This window comes from Chiloscyllium plagiosum, unplaced genomic scaffold, assembly GCF_037043375.1.
Source record: "Chiloscyllium plagiosum isolate Xiang-an unplaced genomic scaffold, Cpla_swu_hap1 HiC_scaffold_31, whole genome shotgun sequence".
In the NCBI taxonomy this organism is placed as follows: Eukaryota; Metazoa; Chordata; class Chondrichthyes; order Orectolobiformes; family Hemiscylliidae; genus Chiloscyllium; species Chiloscyllium plagiosum.
In genome coordinates this window covers 74,222,921-74,245,691 of record NW_028270169.1, presented here as the reverse complement: position 1 = coordinate 74,245,691, position 22,771 = coordinate 74,222,921, and the positions used below count along the sequence as shown (strand labels likewise).

At 46.5% G+C, this 22,771-nt stretch overlaps 1 long non-coding RNA gene across 2 annotated transcripts in view; it reads right to left on the bottom strand.

The window, feature by feature from the left end:
- LOC148142014 (uncharacterized) overlaps nucleotides 1-22,554 on the bottom strand; it is a 50,038-nt gene extending 27,484 nt beyond the window's left edge. The window contains exons 1-2 of one of the 2 annotated variants that reach the window (XR_015752295.1): nucleotides 22,528-22,554; nucleotides 7,151-7,278 (exon numbers count right to left, since the gene is read on the bottom strand). This is a non-coding gene — a long non-coding RNA (uncharacterized LOC148142014). Of the gene's footprint in view, nucleotides 1-7,150; nucleotides 7,279-11,758; nucleotides 11,838-22,527 lie in introns of those variants that run through there. The other variant, XR_015752294.1, reaches the window with a different exon arrangement.
- Between the last annotated feature and the right edge of the window lie 217 nt (nucleotides 22,555-22,771).

The following is a 22,771-nucleotide window of genomic DNA, read 5'->3' as shown; positions in this document are numbered from 1 at the left end:
TAGTACTCCAGCTTGTACTCCACTCTGCTCCCTCACAGCGTCACCGTCTCTGTAACTCCCAGGTGCATGTAGTACTCCAGCTTGTATTCCACTCTGCTCCCTCACAGCGTCACCGTCTCTGTAACTCCCAGCTACATGTCCTCCTCAAGCTCCAACTCCACTCTGCTCCCTCACAGCGTCACCGTCTCTGTAACTCCCAGGTACATGTCCTCCTCCAGCTCCAACTCCACTCTGCTCCCTCACAGCGTCACCGTCTCTGTAACTCCCAGGTGCATGTAGTACTCCAGCTTGTACTCCACTCTGCTCCCTCACAGCGTCACCGTCTCTGTAACTCCTAGGTGCATGTAATCCTCCAGCTCCCACTGCACTCTGCTCCCTCACAGGGTCACCGTCTCTGTGACTCCCAGGTACATGTAATCCTCCGGCTCCAGCTCCACTCTGCTCCCTCACAGGGTCACCATCTCGGTGACTCCCAGGTACGTGTAATCCTCCAGCTCCCACTCCACTCTGCTCCCTCACAGCGTCACCGTCTCTGTAACTCCCAGGTACATGCCCTCCTCCAGCTCCAACTCCACTCTGCTCCCTCACAGCGTCACCGTCTCTGTAACTCCCAGGTGCATGTAGTACTCCAGCTTGTACTCCACTCTGCTCCCTCACAGCGTCACCGTCTCTGTAACTCCTAGGTGCATGTAATCCTCCAGCTCCCACTGCACTCTGCTCCCTCACAGGGTCACCGTCTCTGTGACTCCCAGGTACATGTAATCCTCCGGCTCCAACTCCACTCTGCTCCCTCACAGGGTCACCATCTCGGTGACTCCCAGGTACGTGTAATCCTCCAGCTCCCACTCCACTCTGCTCCCTCACAGCGTCACCGTCTCTGTAACTCCCAGGTACATGCCCTCCTCCAGCTCCAACTCCACTCTGCTCCCTCACAGTGTCACCGTCTCTGTAACTCCCAAGTGCATGTCGTACTCCAGCTTGTACTCCACTCTGCTCCCTCACAGCGTCACCGTCTCTGTAACTCCCAGGTGCATGTAATCCTCCAGCTCCAACTCCACTCTGCTCCCTCACAGGGTCACCGTCTCTGTGACTCCCAGGGACATGTAATCCTCCAGCCCCCACTGCACTCTGCTCCCTCACAGCGTCACCGTCTCTGTGACTCCCAGGTACATGTAATCCTCCGGCTCCCACTGCACTCTGCTCCCTCACAGGGTCACCGCCTCTGTGACTCCCAGGTACGTGTAATACTCCAGCTCCACCTCCATTCTGCTCCCTCACAAGGTCACCATCTCTGTGACTCCTAGGCACGGTAAGGCCTTGATCCTCAGTGCTGATTTATATCCTCCCACGTTGCTGCCTCTGTAACTCCCAGGTATGTTAGCCTCATGCTCCTGCTCCATGTTGCTCCCTCACATGGTCACTTCCTCTGTGACTCGGTGCTGATTTCGAGCCTCCTGCTCTGCTGCTTCTCTAACACCAAGTCCCAGCCGGCCTCGATCCTCGCTGCTGATTTTTATTCTCCCGCTCTGTGCTGATCTCTCTCAGGTTCTCTCCCTTTGTGACTCCCAGGTAATGGTAGGCCTCAAGCCTCAGCTGAGATTTATAACATCGCATTCTGCTCTACTCTCTTACAGGATCGCTGTTGTGCCTGGAAGACAGTGGGAAAGAGGAGGATTAGACAGAGCAGAGGGTTTTACAGTGATTGGGCGAGCTATATGGGATGGAACAAGTTATCTGGGGAGCTAGGCAGACCTGCAGCAACTAAAGAAGCTTACTGGAAGATACTGTGAGAGTTTCAGACACTGAAAAAGGCAAAGGAAAGAGAGAGATGGTGGCTTGTTCATGACGGAGCTTTTTCTGAACTGGTTACGGTGATGTGTAGACTTCAATAAAAGGAAATTGACATCCAGCAAATGTTGTCTGGTCCTGGAGACTTGGATGGAGACTTGGATGTGACAGACTTGCATGTGACAGAGTGAGAAGACTTGCAGTAACTGGGGGGAACATAAACCTTTGGGGCACTGGTGGTATTCAAGGACCCTCAGAACATGAGGAGATGCAGAGAATGGGGGCATTCCAAATAGTGGAATTGTAGGGGCTGGAAGTCCTGAGATGTATAAGGAGGAAGAAAAGCGCCAATTTAACACATACAACCATTATAATTATAGACATTTAGGAAGGGAACCTGTGCTGTCATTGATTACAGTGAGATGGAGAGTAACAGAAACTGAAGGAGTTACAATTTTAAAAAGGGAGAGATTTTTGGTGATCAGAAGTTTAAACAAGAATAAAGAAATTTTAGTGATCTCTAGCACAGATGGGAATGGAGGAGGTGAGATATTGTGAGGAACCGTCAGATTTATATGGCGGGGAGGATGTCAGATATGAAAGGGAGAGCTGCATTATCTGTATGCAGTTACAGACATGAGGAGTGTTGTAGCGCCTGCTGGAGGGTACACAGATAACAACAGCAGTGGCTCAGGAAGGCAGCTCACCACCACCTTCTCAGGGACAACTCAAACTCAACAATAAATGCTGGGTCAGCCAACAAAGCTCGTGTTCATTAATGAATGAAGGAATAAAAGATCTACAATTAGCACTGAGGTCAGAGCTGAAAATGTGTTGCTGGAAAAGCGCAGCAGGTCAGGCAGCATCCAGGGAACAGGAGAATCGACGTTTCGGGCATAAGCCCTTCTTCAGACCCTTTCGAATAGAGGTCACTCAGGCAGGGTCTTTCAACAGCCCTTCATAAACCTGGAACCACTATACCCTGGAAGGACAGGAGCTCCAGGTACACGGGAACACCAGCATTTCCAAGGTGCCCTCCAAGACACGCACCATCCTCCCAGCACTGTGTCTGTCCCTACACCCAAAGGACTGCAATGGGTCAGGAAGGCAGCTCACCACCACCTTCTCCAGGGAATTACAGATGGGAAGGTAATGGTGAAACTCTGCTGTTTATAGCCAGACTGAAAAATAAATCCAGCAGTGTGTGTGAAATGAAATTTCCATTTCAGAACAACATGCTTAGCATGGGTAGAGGATTTGTTTGATTGGCACAAGGCAGAGAGTGTGAAGAAAGGGGTCTTTTTCACGATGGGAACTGGTGATGAGGGGAGCTCCGCAGGGGTCAGTGTTGGGACTACACTCCACGCGTTATACATTAAGAGTCTGGACAAAGGAAGTGAATGGGTTCGAGAAATGGGTTTCCAAAAACAATCCCAGGGATGAAATTTGTGTCATATGCGGAGCAGGTGAAGTCTCTGGGTCTGCACTTGATGAAGTTTCATAGGCAGCGGCAGAATCTCATTCAAACTTACAGAATACTGAGGGGCCTAGATGGTGTGGACGAGGGCAAGATGTTTCCATGAGCAGGAGAGACTAGGGGCCAAGGGCACAGCTTCAGAGTGAAGGGACGACCCTTTCGAATAGAGATGTGGAGGAATTTATTCAGCCAGAGGGTGATGGATCTGTGGAACTCACTACCTCATGGGGCTGTGGGTGCTAAGTGATTCAGAGATAGCTAGGTTTTTGATGAGTAAGGAGATTAAGGGTTACAGGGAGTGAGTGAGAGAACGAGGTTGAGAAACAATTCAACCATAATCGAATAGTGAAATAGACCCGATGGACCGAATGGCCTAATTCTACTCCTATAAATGATGGTCGTATGGACTGCGCTTTTTCCATAGGTTTCTAACTGTGCAATTCGCATTTCTGGCATATTGTTTACCATACATTCCAGCACCTTCCTGATTATTGATGTCACTTCTTGGTTTCAGATCAACTGCAGAAAGCTACATCACAGAGTAACTTGGGAATCCTTGTGTATAAATCTCAGAAAGGTGGTATACAGGGCAAGCAGGACAAAGAGAAGAGCTGGCATTGATTCCAAAGGGAATGGAGAATAAAAATAGGGAAGGCTTGTAACAACTATAGAGGACTCCAGTCAGCCCACAGTGAGAATACAGTGAACTGGTTTGGTCCCCTATCTGGAGGGAAAATGTCCTTGCATTGGAGGAAGCCCAGAGAAGGTTCACCAGGCTAATCTTCAAAATGGAGGGATATTGATAAGAAGAGGTGGAGAAGGTTGAACTTGCCGTCATTAAATTTTAGAAAATGAGGCAAATTTATTGATACAACGAAGATTCGTGTGTTCTTACAGATTCAGTACTGAGACATTGTTTCCCTGAGCAAGGATCTGTAACTGGAGATAAAAGGGAATACAGTTACCAGAGAAACTAACAGAGAAAAGCTGGGTTGTAGAGACTGGAGAATGTTACAGAGCTCGGGTGGTTTGAGATCACTGTTGGTGATTAGATTTCTGATCGGTTGTCGGGCTGAAAGATGTCAAGGAGAGTTACAGGGTTATCAGTCCTGAAGGAGTTACAGAGCTCAGGAGGAATATAGGGACTAGAGGTTACTCAGATAGGGGTGGTCGTTGGAGATTCAGGAGATACAGAGACTGGGAGGGTTGTCGGGACTGAAGATTACACAGATATTGGTGGTAGTTGGAACTATAGAAGATTTTAGAGAAAGGGACGGTTGTAGGCACTGGAGATTAGACAGATTGGGTGGTATTTGGAGCTACAGAAAGGGAGGTTTGGACGGACTAGAGATTACACAGATTGGGGTGGTAGTTGGAGCTGCAGGAGTTTATAGAGACCGGGAGGATTGTTGGTGCCGGGAATTACACTGAAATGGACAGTAGTTGGAGCTGCAGGAGTGAGTGGGATAGGGAGGGTTGAAGGGGCTGGATCAGTTCACACAGCCAGGGAGAATTATAGGGATTGGAGGAACCAGAGATACTGAGGGTTGTAGGGCTGCAGGAGTTCAGAGAGATACTGAGGACTGTGAAGGCAGGTTTACAGCATTCTCATCAGTTACACAGAGATGTGGAGTGCTGTTCTGGAGGAGGTGACAAAAATCAACAGGGTTGCAGATACTGAAGATATTACAAAGACAGTGAGCTGTAGCATTTGAGAAGGTTACAGCAACAGGATGCATTGAGGAGTTGGAGGCTGCTACAGGTGTTAAACATGCTGTAGGAGATCAATAACCTTACATTGATCAGGAGGATTGGAAGCTCTGGAGATAAAGAATTAGAATTGCAGTAACTGAAGAATATCACAGAGATGAGGAGTAACATATGAGTTAGAGGAGTTATAACATGAGATGAGCTGTATTCATTGGAGTCAGGGAAGATACAGGGAGATCTGAAGGGACCACAGGTGATCAAAAGTACAGTGAGGCTTCTCAGTATAGGATTGGGGTAGCTTACGCAGACAGGGAGTATTTTATGGAATGGTGCTATTTACAGAGACTATGAAGTTTGATGGAATTGAGGGACGAACAGAGATATGGAAGGCTGTAGTTAATGAATTCATTTGTTGATGTCGGATGCTGAGGTTCTGGAAATTATATGGACCGGAAAGCTGGACAATCTGTCAGAGCTTACAGAGACAGGAACAGCAATAGAGCCTGGAGACACTAACACAGATAAGGAGTATTGCAGACACTGGAGGAGGTTTCTGCTTTAGGGATAGTTGTAGGGGAATGTAACGTTTACACAGATAGGGGTGTAAGAGCTGAAGAAGGTTATGGAGATGATTAGATTGATGGGGAGACTGGAGGAGCTTACATTGACAGGGCGGGTGATAGCGACAGGAGGATGTTACATAGATAGCCAGTCTTGTAGAAACTGATCGGGAGAGTCACAAGCATTGGAGTTGGTTCCACAGATCGGGGGTGTTACAGGAACCTGAGAGGATTACGCAGATAGGGAGGATTGTAGGATGTCCACATTTTCAGAATGTTTCAGGACTGAAAAGGGTAACACAGTGAAGGAGGGATGTTGGAACTGTGGGAGTTCACACAGACTTGGAGGTTTGAAGGGTTTGGGGCTGTTTATGGATAGAGGGATATATTTAGGGACAATAATATGGAATGCAGAGGGAGAGTTTAGATTAGAAACCCTACAGCATGGGAACAGGTACTTCGGCCCAACAAGTCCACACCGACCCACCAAAGAGTAACCCACCCAGACCCACTTCTCTCTGACAATGCACCTAACACTATGGGCAACTTAGAATGGCCAATTCACCTGACCTGCACATCTTTGGAGTGTCAGAGGAAAGCCACACAGACACGGGGACAATGTGCAAACTCCACACAGACAGTCACTCAACGCTGGAATCGAACCTGGGTCCCTGGTGCTGTGAGGCAGCATTACTCACCACTGAGCCACCGTGCTGCCCCAAATTGCAGATTTACACAGAGACAATGTTTGAGGTGCTGGGAGGACTATATGGAGTGGAGGAGCAAACAGAGATGTGCAGTGTTGTTGTGGCTTGAAAAGTGTCTGGAGGTGTTTATGCAGATAAGGTACTCAGTAAGGTTGGGAGCAGGTTACTGATGTCATGTGGTGCTATAGGCCAGTAGGCAGGAGTGTTATAGGGCCTGCACAAGGTTACAGTGATATTATGTTCTCTTGGGGCTTGAGGAAGGTACACAGGAGGGTATTTTGGTCCAGGCTGGAGGAGTGCACAGAAACGGGGGCACGTAAGTATTGTGCAAGACTACAGAAATAGGGATTATTGTACTGAGCGCAGGATGAGATTATTGAGATTGGGCATGTTATCGACACTGGAGCAATTTACACACAGGGAGAGTCGTCAGCATCGGAGTAGGTTTCAAATATACCGCGGGAATATGGTGGGGGGGGGTGGGTGGAGGTTACAGAAGCAGGACATTTTCTGGGAATTACAAGTATTCCAGACACTGGCACAAATGAGTTGGACCGAAAGGCATGTTTCCTTCCTGTATGACTCTATCACACGACAAAAGACAATGTGTGAATATAGAACAGAAAGATCCCAGGGTTCAATACCATCTCCTTGAGGGAGACCTGCTTTCCCGTCTGTTGTACTGATCCTCACTAAGACAGCACAGGCCTGGATTGATAACTGTCAACTTCTTATACTGACACAGGTAGGCTCAGTACAGCAGAGATGAAAGTAAACAAGAGGGTGGGGATTGAGCCTGGGACCATCATGCTCTGTGTTCGTGCTTCAACACTGTATCTGTGTCATGTCTTCTGGACCAAAGTTCGATGTATTAAATACACTCTGCTCTGTTCACTGAGTGATCTTACCTCACTGCAGGATTTACTGAAGGCTCCAGATCTCACTCTCCATCTCTCTGGCTGACCAACTGTCTTCAGTGTGGTGATGGACGAAACAGGAATTGGGAATTCTGCTGAGTCAGGAGCATCCTGAGTACCTACAGGAGACAGAGAAATGAACAGAATGGGAAATCAGACTGATGCAGTGAGGGTTACACATGGAGAATGGCACCAAGTCCCACCGAGACCTGGAAAATCCCAGTCTCCATCCCTGGCCTGTGCTGCTGCATCTCCCTGGAGTGGAGAATTCTGTTGGTTCAGGATCTGGAGTAGCTGCAAAAGGTGCAGTCACCGGCATCAATTAAACCCTCACAGTGACACATATCACATGGAGAGAGACTGTGTGATATCACCAGAGTGCAGGAAGTTATCAGGATCAAATCACGGTCAGGAAGAAGGTGCACTGGGATCAGTACTCAGGGATGAGGGAGCTATCAGTGGGCCAGGCAATGGCCTCGGGTTACTCTCACTAGACTGTTCATCCAGAATTTAATGCCGGTAGCAGGGATACCCATCTGACTACTTAATACCCTTTAAGTAAGGAAATCTGCTATAGGCTGCCAGTCTAGACTACATATGAATCCAGACCCAGAGCAATGGGATTGACTCTCAAATGCCCTCTGTAATGGTCTGGAAAGCCACTCAGCTCTAAGGCTGGTCAGAGTGGGCATGCGATGCTGGCCAGCCAGAGACAGCAATATCTCACGAGTGAATTAAAACTAACACTGCTGGGACCAGTGTCCTGGCCAGTCATGTCGGTAGGTTTATGGACAGGCTTTAAACTGACATGGAGGGTGCAGAGAGAGGGTACAGGTGAAAGGAGCTTTCCAAATCCAAAGGGAAAATGTGAAGCCTCGGAACAGCATGGGAATGTGGCTGAAGACAAGCAGAAAGAAACAGGAAGGGACAGAGTTTAACGAAAACTGTACATCAATGAATCAGTTTGTGACAGGACATTGTGGGAAAGAGGAAATTATCATTTTTTTTTGGAATGGGCAAAGTATCTACAATAAGGTAATAGACTTGTGACACAGAGAAAATGAGACTTAGTCACCAGACAGACGTGGTTACAGGTTGAACAAAAGGTGGAACATAAATATTCAACAGTAAACAACCTTACAGGATCTCAGGCAGAATGGAAAAGCAAGATGGGAACCCTGACACTAATGGATAACAAAGGGATTACAGAGAAAGCATTTGGCCACAGATTATGCAGCTGAATCAGCCTGAATGTAAATTCTGGGTGCTATGTGTCAAAAACATAAGCAGGAGAACAGTTTTTATGCTGCCTTGCAGTATTTCATTGCTCATCCCTGCATTAAACAGGAATTCATTAGAATTTGTAGCAAAGGTGGTGAGATAATTTTTGGAGACTTCAATCTTTGTATAATCTGGGACAGACACATTGGCAAGAGTGATATTTTCCAAGATCCTCCTTGAATGTTTTTGTCAGTGTTTCTTTGAATAACACATTGTGCAAATAGCTAGGATGTAACTATCTCAGATCGACCGTTGGGTGATGAAGCTGAGTGAATGAGTAATATCACACCAAGATCCTCCAAAAAATTACACCGGAATTCAAAGAGATTATGACATTTTAAAGTGACCATAAAGCACACCCAAGCATCAGTAACAAAACCAATTACATGATTTTGAGAGAGAACTGACCAAGGTAAACAAAATGTCAGTCTGTAAATAAACAGTGGAAAACATTTAGACCCAGAGAGTCCTAGAGAGGTACAGCACATAAACATACCCTTCGGTCCAATTTGTCCACGCCACCCAGATATCCTATCGTAATCTCGTCCCATCTGCCAGCACTTGGCCCATATCCCACTAAACCCTTTTTATCCATATACCAATCCAGATGCCTTCTGAATGCTGCAATTGTACCAGCCTCCACCACTTCCTCTGGCAGTACATTCCATACATAAGCACACTCTGCGTGAAAACGTTGCCCCTAAGGTCCCTTTTAAATCTTTCATCTCTCACCCTAAACCTATGCCCTCCAGCTCTGATCTCCACCACCAAGGGAAAAAACCTTGTCTGTTTATCCTATCCATGCCCCTCATGATTTTATAAACCTCAAGAATGTCACCCCTTAGCCTCTGACGCTCCAGGGAAAACAGTCCCAGTCACTTCAGCCTCTCCCGATAGCTCAAATCCTCCAACACTGGCAACATCCTAGTAAAACCTTTCTAAACACTTTCAAGTTTCACAACATCCTTCCAATAGGAAAAAGATCAAAAATGCACGCAATATTCCAAAAGTGTCCTAACCAGTGTGCTGTACAGCTGTAATATGACCCCCAATCTCCTATAATCAATGCTATGACCAATAGAGGAAAGCATACCAAACACCGTCTTCACTATCCGCTTACCTGCGACTCTACTTTCAAGGACTTATGAACTCCAAGGTCTCTTTGTTCAGCAACATTCCCGAGGACCTTCACATTAAGTGTACAAGTCCTGCTCAGATGTGCTTTCCCAAAATGCAGCACCTCACATTTATCGAAATTAAACTCCATCTGTCACTTCTCAGCCCATTTGCATATCTGATCCAGATCCCGTTGTAATCTGAGGTAACCTTCTTCACTGGAGAAAGTGAGGTCTGCAGATGCTGGAGATCAAAGTTGAAACTTTATTGCTGGAACAGCACAGCAGGTCAGGCAGCATCCAGGGAACAGGAGATTCGACGTTTCGGGCACAGGCCCTTCTTCAGGAATTCCTGAAGAAGGGCCTGTGCCCGAAACGTCGAATCTCCTGTTCCCTGGATGCTGCCTGACCTGCTGTGCTGTTCCAGCAATAAAGTTTCAACCTTCTTCACTACCCACTATATCTCAAATTTTGGCGTCATCTGCAAACTTGTTAACTGTACCTCCTATGTTCATGTCAAAATCATTAATATAATGACAACACATAGTGATACAAGCACCGATCTTTGTGGCACACCATCATCCTCCAGTGTGATTAATTAGATTACATTACATTACAGTGTGGAAACAGGCCCTTCGGCCCAACAAGTCCACACCGACCCGCCGAAGCGAAACCCACCCATACCCCTAACCTAACACTATGGGCAATTTAGCATGGCCAACTCACCTGACCTGCACATCTTTGGACTGTGGGAGGAAAGCGGAGCACCAGGGAGAAACCCACGCAGACACGGGGAGAACGTGCAAACTCCACACAGTCAATCGCCTGAGGCGGGAATTGAACCCGGGTCTCTGGTGCTGTGAGGCAACAGTCCAGCCACTGTGCCACCATGCCGCCCACAAACGCAGCCCTCCGCCACCACCCTCTGTCTTCTACCTTCGAGCAATTCTGTATCCAAACAGCCAGTTCTCCCTGTATTCCATGAGATCTAACCTTGCTAAACAATCTCCCATGAGGAACTATTTCAAGCACCTCACTGAAGTCTATAGAAATCACATCTAATGATTGGCCCTCATCAATCCTTTTTGTTACTTCTTCAAAAGGAGCAATCAATTGCTTGAGACATGATTTCCCACACACAAAGCCATGCTGACTATCCCTAGTCACTCCTTGCCTTTCTAAATACATGTAAATCCTATCTCGTAGGATTCCCTTCAACAATTTATCCACTACTGATGTCAGGCTCACTAGTCTGTAGTTCCCTAGCTTTCCCTTACCACCTTTCTTAAATGGTGGCACCACGTTAGCCAACCTCCAGTCTTCAAGCACCTCACCTGTGATAATCAATGATACAAATTTATCAGCAAAGGGCCCATCAGTAACTTCCCTCGCTTCCCACAGATTCCAAGGTACACCTGATCAGAGCCTGGGGATTTATGCGCTTTTATGCATTTCAAGACATCCGGCACCTCCTCCTCTTCGATATGGACGCTTTTCAAGAGGTCACCATCTACTTCCCCACATTCTGTATCCTCCATTTCCTTCGCCACAGTAAACACTGATGCAAAATACTTATATAGTATCGCCACCATCTCCTCCGGCTGCACACAAAGGCTGCCTTGCTGATCTTGGAGGGGCCCTATTTTCTCCCTAGTTACCCTCTTGTCGTTTATGTATTTATAAAAACCCTTTGGATTCTCCTGAGCACCATTTGTCAAAGCTATCTCACGTCCACTTTTTACCCTACTGATTTCCCTCTTAAGTATACTCCTCCTGCCTTTATATTCTGAGAATTCACTTGATTTCTCGTGTCTATACCTGACAAATGTTTCCTTCTTTTTCTTAACCAAAATCTTCATTCTCTCGTCATCCAGCATACCCTACACCCACCAGCATTTCCTTCCACACTAACAGGAATACTATGTACTGTCTCTGGAAAGCCGTTATCTCATTTTTGAAGGCCTCCCAATCTCCAATGATAAAGGTTTCAATCTCTTAAAATTGAATCACCCCAATTCCTGCATCTCACGAAACTGACACTTGAAAATAATAATAATAAAATAGAACATTCTAAACTAAGGCTTTGATGAGGTGAGCTCTGGTCAGTCCTGTCGATCTGGAGGTTACCAGATACACGGAGAGTACTTTCTACTAGAGCAGCACCAGGTCAGTGTCAGGCAAATATATTCACATCTGAACTCACATTTCCCAGCCTGGGAATCTGAAGCTGTGCACAGCCAATTCTGGTAAACATCAGCAAAACTAGGTCATCAAGATCGGCCCAATAGTCTAATAAAAAAAACAAATGAATCATTCAGACTAAAATATCCTTCAGGTTCCACAATGCAGTCACGGTTCCATCCTGCATGTTATATGAATCCCGCTCCCTCTAACCTCCTGCAGGATCTCCGTCCCTTCCTACATTTGTACCATCCTCCAGGTTCTGCAGCCCTTCCTACCTCCGTAACATGACCCGGACTCTACAACTCTTTCTTCCTCTGCAATGTTCCACAGAAGGGTACTAGATGATGGTGGGGCTTACAGAGTTAGGGAGGAATATCAGGATTGGAGGATTTTGCAGTTATTAGTAATATTAAAGTGGCTAAAATTGGCTTTGGTAGTTTTGAGGGTTCATGTCAATAAAGGAGGTTACGGAGCTTAGGAGGATTATAGGGGCGGGAAGACGTTTCACAGTTTATGAGTTTTGTGGGGACTGGAGGAAGATACCAAAATAGGGAGGGTTTAAGATTGAATGATTCTGCAGAAAACCTCTACTGGGTTAAAGGCAGGATTCTTCGTAGTGTGGAGAAACAGAAGAACCTTGGGGTCCACGTCCATAGATCCTTCAAAGATGCCAGCCAAGTTGATAGGGATGGTACGAAGGCGTGTGATGTGTTAGCTTTCATTAGCCAAGGGATTGAGTTTAAGACCTGTGAGGTTATGCTGCAGCTCCATACAGCCCTGGTTAGTCCACACTTGGAATATTGTGTTATGTTCCGGTCGCCTCATTATAGGAAAGATGTGGAAGCTTTGAAGAGGGTGCAGAGATTTGTAAGGATGTTTTCTGGATTGGAGGGCAGGCCTAATGAAAAAATGTTGGGGAAGCCAGGGTTTTTCTCATTGGAATGAAAAAGGATGAGAGCTGTCTTGATCGAGGTGTACGAGATGATAAGAGACGTACGAGATGATGAGAGGCATACACAGAGTGGATGGCCCGAGAATTTTCCCATTGTGAAAATGGCTATAAAGATGGGGCATAATTTTAAGGTACTTGGAGGAAGGTTTATGGGAGATATCAGAGGGTGTTACACAGAGGGTGGTGGGTATGTGGAATGCACTGCCAGCGTTGATGGCAGAGAGAGTTACATTAGGGACATTTAATTAACTTTTGGAATTAACATCGATTACAGTAAAATGAATTTCTCAAAATGGAGACCTGTGCCCTGTGGTGTTCCACGGGGATCCGTGCGGGGTCCACTGCTGTTTGTGATATACATAAATGATTTGGAGGAAGTTATCAGTTGCCTGATTAGCAAGTTTTCAGATAACACTAAGATTAGTGGAGTAGCAGGTAGTGATGGGGACAGTCAGAGAACACAGCAGTGTATATAGATCGATTGGAGAGATGGGCAGAGAAATGGCAGATGGGGAGTTCAACCGAGGCAAATGCGAGGGGATGCATTTCGCAAGATCCAATTCAAAAGTGAACTATACAGAAATGGAAAAGTCCTGGGGAAAATTGATGTACAGAGAGACCTGGGTATTCAGGTCCATTGTTCCTTGAAGGTGACAACGCAGGTCAGTAAAGTGGTTAAGGCGGCATACAGCATGATTTCCTTCATTGGACGGGCTATAGAGTGAAAAAGTTGGCAGGTCATGTTACAGTTGTATTGGATTTTGGTTTGGCCACATTTGGAATGTTACATACAATACTGATCACCACATTACCAAAAGGATGTGGATGCTGTGGGGAGGGTGCAGAGGTTGTCTGGCATGGAAGGGGCTAGCTATAAAGAGAGGTTGAATATATTTTATTGGAAACACAAAGGTTGACTGGGAACCTGATTGATGTCTACAAACTCATGAGATGTGCAGACATGGTGGATAGCAAGAAGCTTTTTTCCTCAGTGTGTGGAATGCACTTATTGGGGGTCACAATCTCAAAGTGAGAGGGGAAAGATTTAGGACAGACATACGTGGAACGGTCTTTATGCAGCGGGTGATGGGGCCTGGAACGCGTTGCCAGCGGAGGTGGTAGAGGCAGGAACGATGACGTCATTTAAGATGTATCTAGGCAGATGCATGAATGGGCAGGAAGCAAAAGGATACAGATCCTTAGAAAATAGGCAGCAGGTTTAGACAGAGGATCTGGATCAGCACAGGCGTGGAGGGTCGAAGGGCCTGTTCCTGTGTAGCAATTTTCTTTGTTCTTTTCTTCTTTGAATGGTCTGCAGGTTAGTTTGACCTTAGAATAGGATAAAAGATTGGCACATTATCAAGGGCCGAAGGGCCTGTACTGTGCTGTACTGTTGTGTCCTAAATAGGGAGGGTCACAATGGCAGGAAAGTGTTTCGGGAGGCTGGAGAGGATGGGATCTGAGTGAATAGATACAATTAGGAAGGTTTGTTCGGAGTGCACAGGTAACAGAAACACCAATGATCTGATCTGGAACAGACGACCCAGGCTGGGAGGGCTGTGGGGACTGGGGTGGTTTCACAGGAAGGGAGGACCATAGAACCACGAGGGTGTTACAGAAATGTGGAGAGCTGTTGGGCCTGCAGGAGTTCATGGAGCTGTGGAGGTTGGGAGGGATGGAACAGTTTACACAGATATGGATGTTGATAGGATGGAGTGGTTTACACAGACAGGAGTGTTTTAGGTGAATGGAGAAGTTTAGAGAGAAAGTGGGTTGTATAGACTGGAGGACCAAACAGAGATATGGAGGGTAGTCATGGATGATGTTTATAGATACAGGAAGGTTTAGGTTCTGCAGGTTAGTTAGATACAGAGGGTGTGGAGTCTGACAGATTTTCCAGAAGGGCAGTCATTTTGGTTGGATACAGTTTCACAGATAAGGGAGCATTAGTAACCTCCTCCAGAATGGTCAAAGTGGGAAGGGTTGTAGGGGAGAGTGGCGTTTACACAGATAGAGGTGTAAGTGCTGGAGAAAGTTATGGAGATGAGTAGTGGATGGAGAGACTGGAGGAGATTACATTAATAGTGGTGTACTAATGATGGGAGGATGTTACACAGATAGTGAGTCTGAGAGGAACTGAAAGCCATATGATTTGGGGTGGGATCTACAGGTTGGGAGTGCTGCAGGGACCTGAGAGGCCTTTTGGGTCTCCCCAGATTGATCATGTCTTTAGGACTGTCAGAGGTTACATAGATACGGAAACATTAAAGACAATGTTTGCCTTCCTCATTTTCCTGAACAGTGTGACGACACCTCTCATGGGCCAGGGATTCCTAAACCTGCTAGCTTTTCCCTTCACCCTAACAGGGACATACTGGATCCTTGAGATCACACGTTTAAAAGCCTCCCATTTGCCAGTCATTCCTTTTCATTCCAACAGACCGACCCAATCGATTTTAGTCATGATTTGGACGTGCCAGTGTTGAACCGGGGTGGGCAAAGTTAATAATCACACAACACGGGTTATAGTCCAGCAGGTTTATTTGCAAGCACTAGCTTTCGAAGCACTGCTTCTTCAACTGGTGGATGTGGAGCACAATCCTAAGGCACCAAATTTATAGAAACAGGAATGCAGTGTCATGGAATGAAATATTAAACAAGCTTAGATGAAGTCTTTTATCTTTTTACAATGACCACCAGAGCTTCTAAATCTAGTGCTTTCAAATATAAAGGGACCTCGACTATCCAAATATCAATTAACCCAATATCAGATTACTCAAAGGAGATCTTGAGGTCCCAATAGAAACATTACATCAAAGAGCCGTTTCAACCCTGATTGTGTTTTGTTTTTGTTTACACTGATTAAAACCGATCTCGGGTGACTGAATTGCTGCTGAGAACAATCCTGGACATCAAGCCCAGGGACCATCTCCAAATGACTGACCTCTCACTCTCTCGCCCTCCCCACACTTAGCCGAGAGTTAAATATAGGGATAAATCCTAACCCCCCCCCCCCCCCCCCTTCCCCAGATATTCTCTCGAACATTGTCCTGTATAGGGCAAAGGTGAAACCTTTTGAGATGTTGCAGTAAAAGGTTGTGTGTGGCTGTCTGAGCGTGTGTGTGCATGTGCGCTATTTCGAGACTTATCCCCCGCAAAGGCAGTAGATGTCTTACTGTTGGTGTCCACTCCAGCTGCCCAGAAGGGAGAGGGGATGATGGGGGCAGGGGGCCGGGGACACGGCCGTGGACATGGATTGGACAGTGGGTGTGGTAGGCGGAGGGCGGTGTTGGACGGGTTTGGGGACTGGCAGAGTTGATGTCGACCATGTTTAGGAAGTGGGGGCTAGCGGCCAGTGGAGGGTGATGTCCGACGGTTTTGGCGGCAGGGGCCGCTTTTCGTGGGTTTGGGACAGGTGGGGGGTGACATTGAGGGGCGGGTGGGGGCGGTGTTGGATGGGTTTGTAGGCGAGCGGGATGTGTTTTTGGGGTTTGGCAAGGTGTGGGGGCTTGCTCATGGCTTGCTGCTGCCTAGTAACCTGAACAGAGAGCAGACTGGACTGAAAACTACGAGCCCCAGAGGAAAGGCATTGAATCGATTAACTGAACACTCAATTATCCGAACGAAATAGTGCCCGCCCATCTCGTTCAGATAATCGAGGTTCCTCTGTAAACCATCTGGACTATCGCCTGGTGTTGTGTGATTTTTACCTTCACCCAATCAAACCCTGCTTGATCCTGCTGAATGGCTCCAATATTGGCCCAGTTCCAGTTTAATACCTAAATCTGTTAACCCATCTGATCTTTTTCCATAACTCTGTTAAAACAAAGACAGTTGTGGTCACTGGACGCAATGTGCTCTCCGACTGATACTTCAGTCACTTGTCTGACCTCGTTTTCTGAGGAGAGATCCAGTGTTGCACCCGCCTGAGTAGCGTAGAGCCGTCTACGTCTTGGTTTCAGAAACTTTTTTGGACACATTATACAAATTCTACCCTGTACAGGCCTTTTACACTCTGGGTGACCCAGTCAATCCAGGGGAGGTTAAAATCTCCATCTAATGCTATTCTATTATTTTTATAGATACCTGCAAACTCACGACACATTTTCTCCTCTAGTACCCACTGGCCATTTTAGGGTCTGCAGACCTGCAGACAGACCATCCCCTTTTTGTTTCTAACTTTTAAATATATGGCCTAATTTGATGGTCTCTAAGCACTGTTGTTATGTCCTTCCTAATCAAAGGGGCGGCTCCCTCCTCACTTACTTGTCCTTCTGTCACGCCTGTAGCCTCTGTATCCTGGAACAGTGAGCTGCCAGTCCTGCCCTCTCTCAGCCATGTTTCTGTTACAGCTATAATATCCCAGTTCCCAGAGCTAATCCATGCTCTGAGCTCATCTGCCTTACTAATCAGGTCTAGTATGTTGAAACAAATGCCCTTTAAACTAGCAGTCTTTACCCTCCCTCGACTATGCCCCTGGCTATCCTTGATCTTGATGGCTGATGTACTTTCCTCTGACTTTTCGATGGTTCACAACCCCCTGCCAAACTAGTTTAGATCCTCCTGGGTAACTCGAGAAAATTTCCTCCCTGGGATATTAGTGCCCCTCTGCTTCAAGTACAAACCATCCCCTTTGTACAGGTCACCTCTACCCCAGAAGAGATCTCAATGGCCCAAGAACTGAAAACCCTGCCCGCTTCACCAGCTTCTTAGCCACATATCAATCCGGCTTATCTTTCTATTTCTATCCTCACTGGCACGTGGCACTGGGAGTAATCTGGAGATCATTAATATCAATATCCTCCCTTTTTAACTTCTCCCCTAACTCCCTGTACTCATTTCACAGGACCCCATCCCTTTGCCTACCTCTGTCATGTGGACCGATGTGCAATATGACCTCTGGCTGTTCACCCTCCCCCTTCAGAATGTTCAGTAACCGCTCAGAGACATCCTTGACCCTGGCATCCGGGAGGCAGCACATCATCCTGGGGTCTCCTCTGCAGCCACACAGTCTCCTGTCTGTCCCCCTCACATCTGAGTCTCCTATCAGTATTGCGATCATTAGAGAGGATCTGGCAAACAGAGACTGGGAGGAACTCCCTGCAGTTGGGTCCATGTTAGGAAAGTGGAGTATTTTAAAGTGATGCAGTGAGAACGCAGGGCCGGTGTGCTCCTTGAAGAGTGAATAGTAAAGGCAGCAAGTCCAGCGAATACTGATCAAGTGATATCGTGAGTTTGATAAAGAAAATACAGTGCAATAAAATCAGGTGACGCCCTTCACAAGGATAGAGAGTGCAAGGGGATTGTGGAAAATGAGGGACAAACAATGGTCATTAAATATATTTGGCAGATATGATTGCGGAAAAGCCGCAAGTATTTTATCAGAATCGTGAGAGTAAGAGGATTCCCAGCGAAAGAGGGAGGCCTGTGAGAAACCAAAGGGACAATCTGTGCATGGAGCCAGAGGAAGTAGGTGAGGTCTTCAATGAATACTTCCCATCTGTATTCACACAGGACAAAAACATTGCAGCCAGGGATTTCAGTCAGGATGGTGAGGTTCCAGAATATGTTAAGATCAATAAGGAGGAGGTATTAAATATTTTCACAGGCATAAAGGTGGAGAAATCCCCAGTACCCAATGAAATGTATCACAGACTCTTATGGGAGGAAATGGAGGAGATTGCTAGGGCCCTGATGGATATATTTAATACTTTGCTGGCCACGGGTGAAGTGCTTAATAACTGGAGGATCACTAATGTGGTTCCTTTATTCAAGAAGGGTAGCAGGGAAAGGCCAGGAAATTCAGAGCAGGTAGTCTGACAGCAGTGAGAGGGTAATTGCGAACAATGCTAAGGGACAGGTTGAATCAATAACTGGAAAGGCAGGGATCGATTAGTGATACTCAGCACGGATTTGGAAGAGGAAGATAATGTTTGATGAAATCCGCTGAAATTTCTTTGAAATTACGATTGAAGATATTGATGAGGGCAGTGCAGATGATGTGGGTTCCATGGAATTCATTCAGGCCTTTGACAAGGGTCCACGTGGAAGCCTCATCCAAATGGGAAGAGCCCATGGGATCCAAGGCAAGTTGGCAAATTGGATCCAAAATTGTTGTGTGGGTTGGTTTTGTGGGTACCCAGCGGGTGTATCACAGGGATCTGTGCAGGAACCATTGCTGTTCCTTAGGGGCATTACCCACTTGGATGTGAACGCAGAAGGAATCATTAGTAGGTTTGTAGATGACATGAAAGGTGAGGATGTTGTCCAGTGAGGGGGGTGGTCTCAGGCTGCAGTCTGAAGGTTGAGGCTGGGACAGAATTTCAAGAGAATCATTTCAATCAACAAGCCTGGCAAGAGCACAGTAGGCAATGAGGGAAAACACATCAATTAAGCTGCATTTACTTTAATGTAAAGGGCCTAACAGGTTATACAGATGAACGCACGGCACGGATGGGAGCATGGGATAGGGATATCACAGGAATTACAGAAACACAGCTGAGGGAGGGGCAGGATAGGCAGCTCAATGTTCCCGGGACAGATGCTACAGGAAGGATAGAAGGAGAGGCAAGAGAGGAGGGGGATTGGTGTTTTTGATCAGTGAAAACATCACTGCAGCGCTTAGAGAGCATATTCCTGGGGATCGCCCAGTGAAACTGTAATAGCAGAACTTAGAAATACAGCTGGATGATCAGTTTGATATGACGGTACTGCAGGCCTGCAGTAGTCAGCGGGAAAATGAGCAGCAAATACGTCGGAGATCTCAAATATCTGTAAGAATGATAGAGTTGTAATGGTCGGGGATTTAACTTTCCAAACCTAGACTGAGACTGCCATAATGTTCGCAGCTTGGATGGGAGGGATTTGTTCAGTGTGTTCAAGAAAACTTTCTCAGTCAGTATGTAAGTGGTCCGACTGGAGAACGGAATGAAACAACACCTCCCCTCGGAAACAAGGTGGAGAAAGGGGCTGAAGTGTCTGTGGGGCAGCACTTTAACAAAGTCGCCACAATTCTATTAGTTTGAAAATAGCGATGGAAAAGGACAGGCCTGGTCCACAAGTTAAAGATCAACACTGGCCTTGCCCCAGTCCAGAAGGTAATCGGCAAGACTGTCCAAAAGTTGATTCATGGAGGCTATTTGAAATTAAAGGGATGTCGGGCAAGTGGGATTCTTTCAAAAGAGAGACAAATTAAGATTTCAGGGCCAGCATATTCCTGTTAGTGTGAAGGACAATGCTGACACGTGGGAAATGCTGGATGACTGGGGATATTGAGGCTCTGGTCAAGACAAAAGGGGACACATGTCCTATATAGCCAGCTGGATTAAGTCAATCCCTTGAAGAACATTGTGGGTGTAGTACTACTCTTAAGAGGGAAACCATGAGGGCCTAAAGGGGAACTGACAGAGCTTTGGCAGAGAAGGTTCAGGAAAATCCAGAGAGATTCTACAAGTATATTAACAACAGAAGATTAACTCGAGACAGGATGTGACCCCTTAAAGATCAATGAAGCCATTCGAGTGTGAACCCACAGGAAATGAGTGAGGTCAGAAACAAGAAATTCACGTCAGAATTTACTGTGGAAAAAAAACGCTGGGGAAGCAGGGAAATAAACAATGATATTTTCAAAAGAGCCCACATTGGAGAACAGGAGATGCTGAAGGTTTTCAAACACATTAAAATTATTCAACTCCCTGGGAACTAATCATGTATATCCTAGGACATTGGGGTAAGTTAGGGAAGATACTTACAATGATATTTCTATCACTGACACCCTCACGGGTGGTGAGGTGGAAGTCTGGAGGGTGGCTAATGTTGTGCCAGTATTTAGGATAGGCTGTGAGGGAAAGCCAGGGGCCTAAACACCAATTAGCTTGATGTCAGTCGTGCGAATGTTGTTGGAGGCGGACACAAACGGACACAAAATGGGCTTGACAGTAAGAAACAGAGGGTAGTGGGAGAGGGTTGTTGTGCAGACTGGGGGCCTCTGACCAGCGGTGTGCCATAAGGATCGGTGCAGGATCCACACATGTGCATTATTGACATAAACGAGAATATATGAATTATTGTTTGTAAATTTGTGGATAGTAAAATACATGTTATAGTTGGCAGCGAATACAGTTATCAAAGGTGATCTTAATCAACTGAGCCAGTGGGTCAAGAAATGAAAGATGGGAGTTGAATTCAGGTGTTGGGTGTTGTTAAGAGAAACCAGGGAGGCTAACACAGTTAATGGTTGGGCTCTGGACAGTGTTGTCTAGCAGAGAAAGACCAAGGGGTGCACTTACATTGTTCCTTGGAAGTGGCATCACAGGTGGGCAGGGCGGGGAAAGCAGATTCGGCACACTAGCCCTCATGGGTCAGAGCATTGAGTAAATGGGTTGATACAGCATGATACGGCTGTACAAGACATTGCTGGGTCTCCAGTTGGTGTACTGTGTATAATTCTGATCATCCTGCCTCAGGAAACTGCAAATGGAGCAAAGATTGACGAAGATGTTACTGATACTGGAGGGTTTGACAGAAACAGAGAGGCTGGATAAGCTGGAAAGCAACACGGGGGAATGAGATAGAGTTGGCAGATAAGGTTAAGGAGAATCCAAAGAGATTCTACAGCACACAAGTACAAAAAGACTACTAGAGAGACAATAGAGCCCCTCAAAGATCAATAAGGCCATCCATGCATGGAACCACAGGAAATGGGTGCGACCCAAAATGAATATTTCATGTTGGAGCGTACTGTGTACAAAGACTAGGAAACAAAAGGAAAGAAACAGTGATGTTTTGAAAAGAGTCCCCATTACAGAAGAGGTTGTGCTGGAGGTCTTAGAATACAAAGGTATAGAAAGTCCTAGGTCCTGAACAAGTGTATCCCAGAACATTGTGGCAAAGTCGCAGTGGGGACCGTGGCAGAGATATTTGTATCGTTATCCTTCATATTTCCATTAGGTGTAGGTGGCTGAGGGGTGATCTTATAAAGGTTTATAAACCATGAGGGGTACAGGTAAGGTGAATAGTAAAGGTCTCTACCCCAGGGTAGGGGAGTCCATAACTGGAGGGCAGAAATATGAGGTGGGAGAGGGAAGACTTAAGAGGGATCAGAGGAGAACATTTTTCACAGAGAGCATGGTGCACAAATTGAATGAGCTGCCGGGGGAAGTGATGGAGAGAAGCACAATGACAACATGGAAAAGACATTTGGGTGGATACATGGAGAGGAGAAGGTTTGAAGGGATACGGGCCAATTGCAGGGAAACGCGACTCGTTCAGGAACCGTGTTCAGCATCGACTAGTTGGATCAAAGCAAAGGTTCTGTTTCCGTGCTGCATGACTCTGCCATTGGAGGAGGAGACTACCGAGATAAGGCACACTGTAGACACTGAAGCAAGTTACAGAGATAGGGATGGTAGGCTGGAATGCAGTACATTTCAAATATGTGGAGGGACTATAGGGAAGGGAGAAGGTTACAGGGTCAGGAACTGTTATAGGAGTTAAAAATTATGGAAGACACCGGTCCATGCGACATGCCAAAGATACAGTGTTGGAGAGGGGAATATGGAAGAGAGATCCCAGGCAGCATTCCCACACTCTGTTGGGAAGTCTGCTTTCCCCTCTGTTGTACTAATGCTCACTAAGACTGCACAGGCCCGGATCGATAACTGTGACACTCCCGATACTGTCTCAGTACATCAAAACTTACAGCAGGGGTGGTGATTGAGCCTGAGGTTTGTCTGTACTCTGCTCCCCCTCCAACACTGTATCTATGTCATGTCTTGTTAGCCGATGCTTGGAGCCCTCTCATTGCTCTCTGCTCTGTACACTGTGAGTGATCTTACCTCACTGCAGGATTTATTGAAGACTCCAGATCTCCCTGCCCTTGGTCTCTCTGGCTGACCAACCATCTTCAATGTGGTGATGGACGAGACACCCAGCAACTGTGAAATCTATTGAGTCAGGACTTTCCTGAGCACCTACAGGAGACAGAAAAATACACAGAATGGGAATTTATACTGATGTAGTGAGAATTACACATGGAGAATGGTCCTGAATAAAACAGAGATCTGGAAAATCCCAGACTCC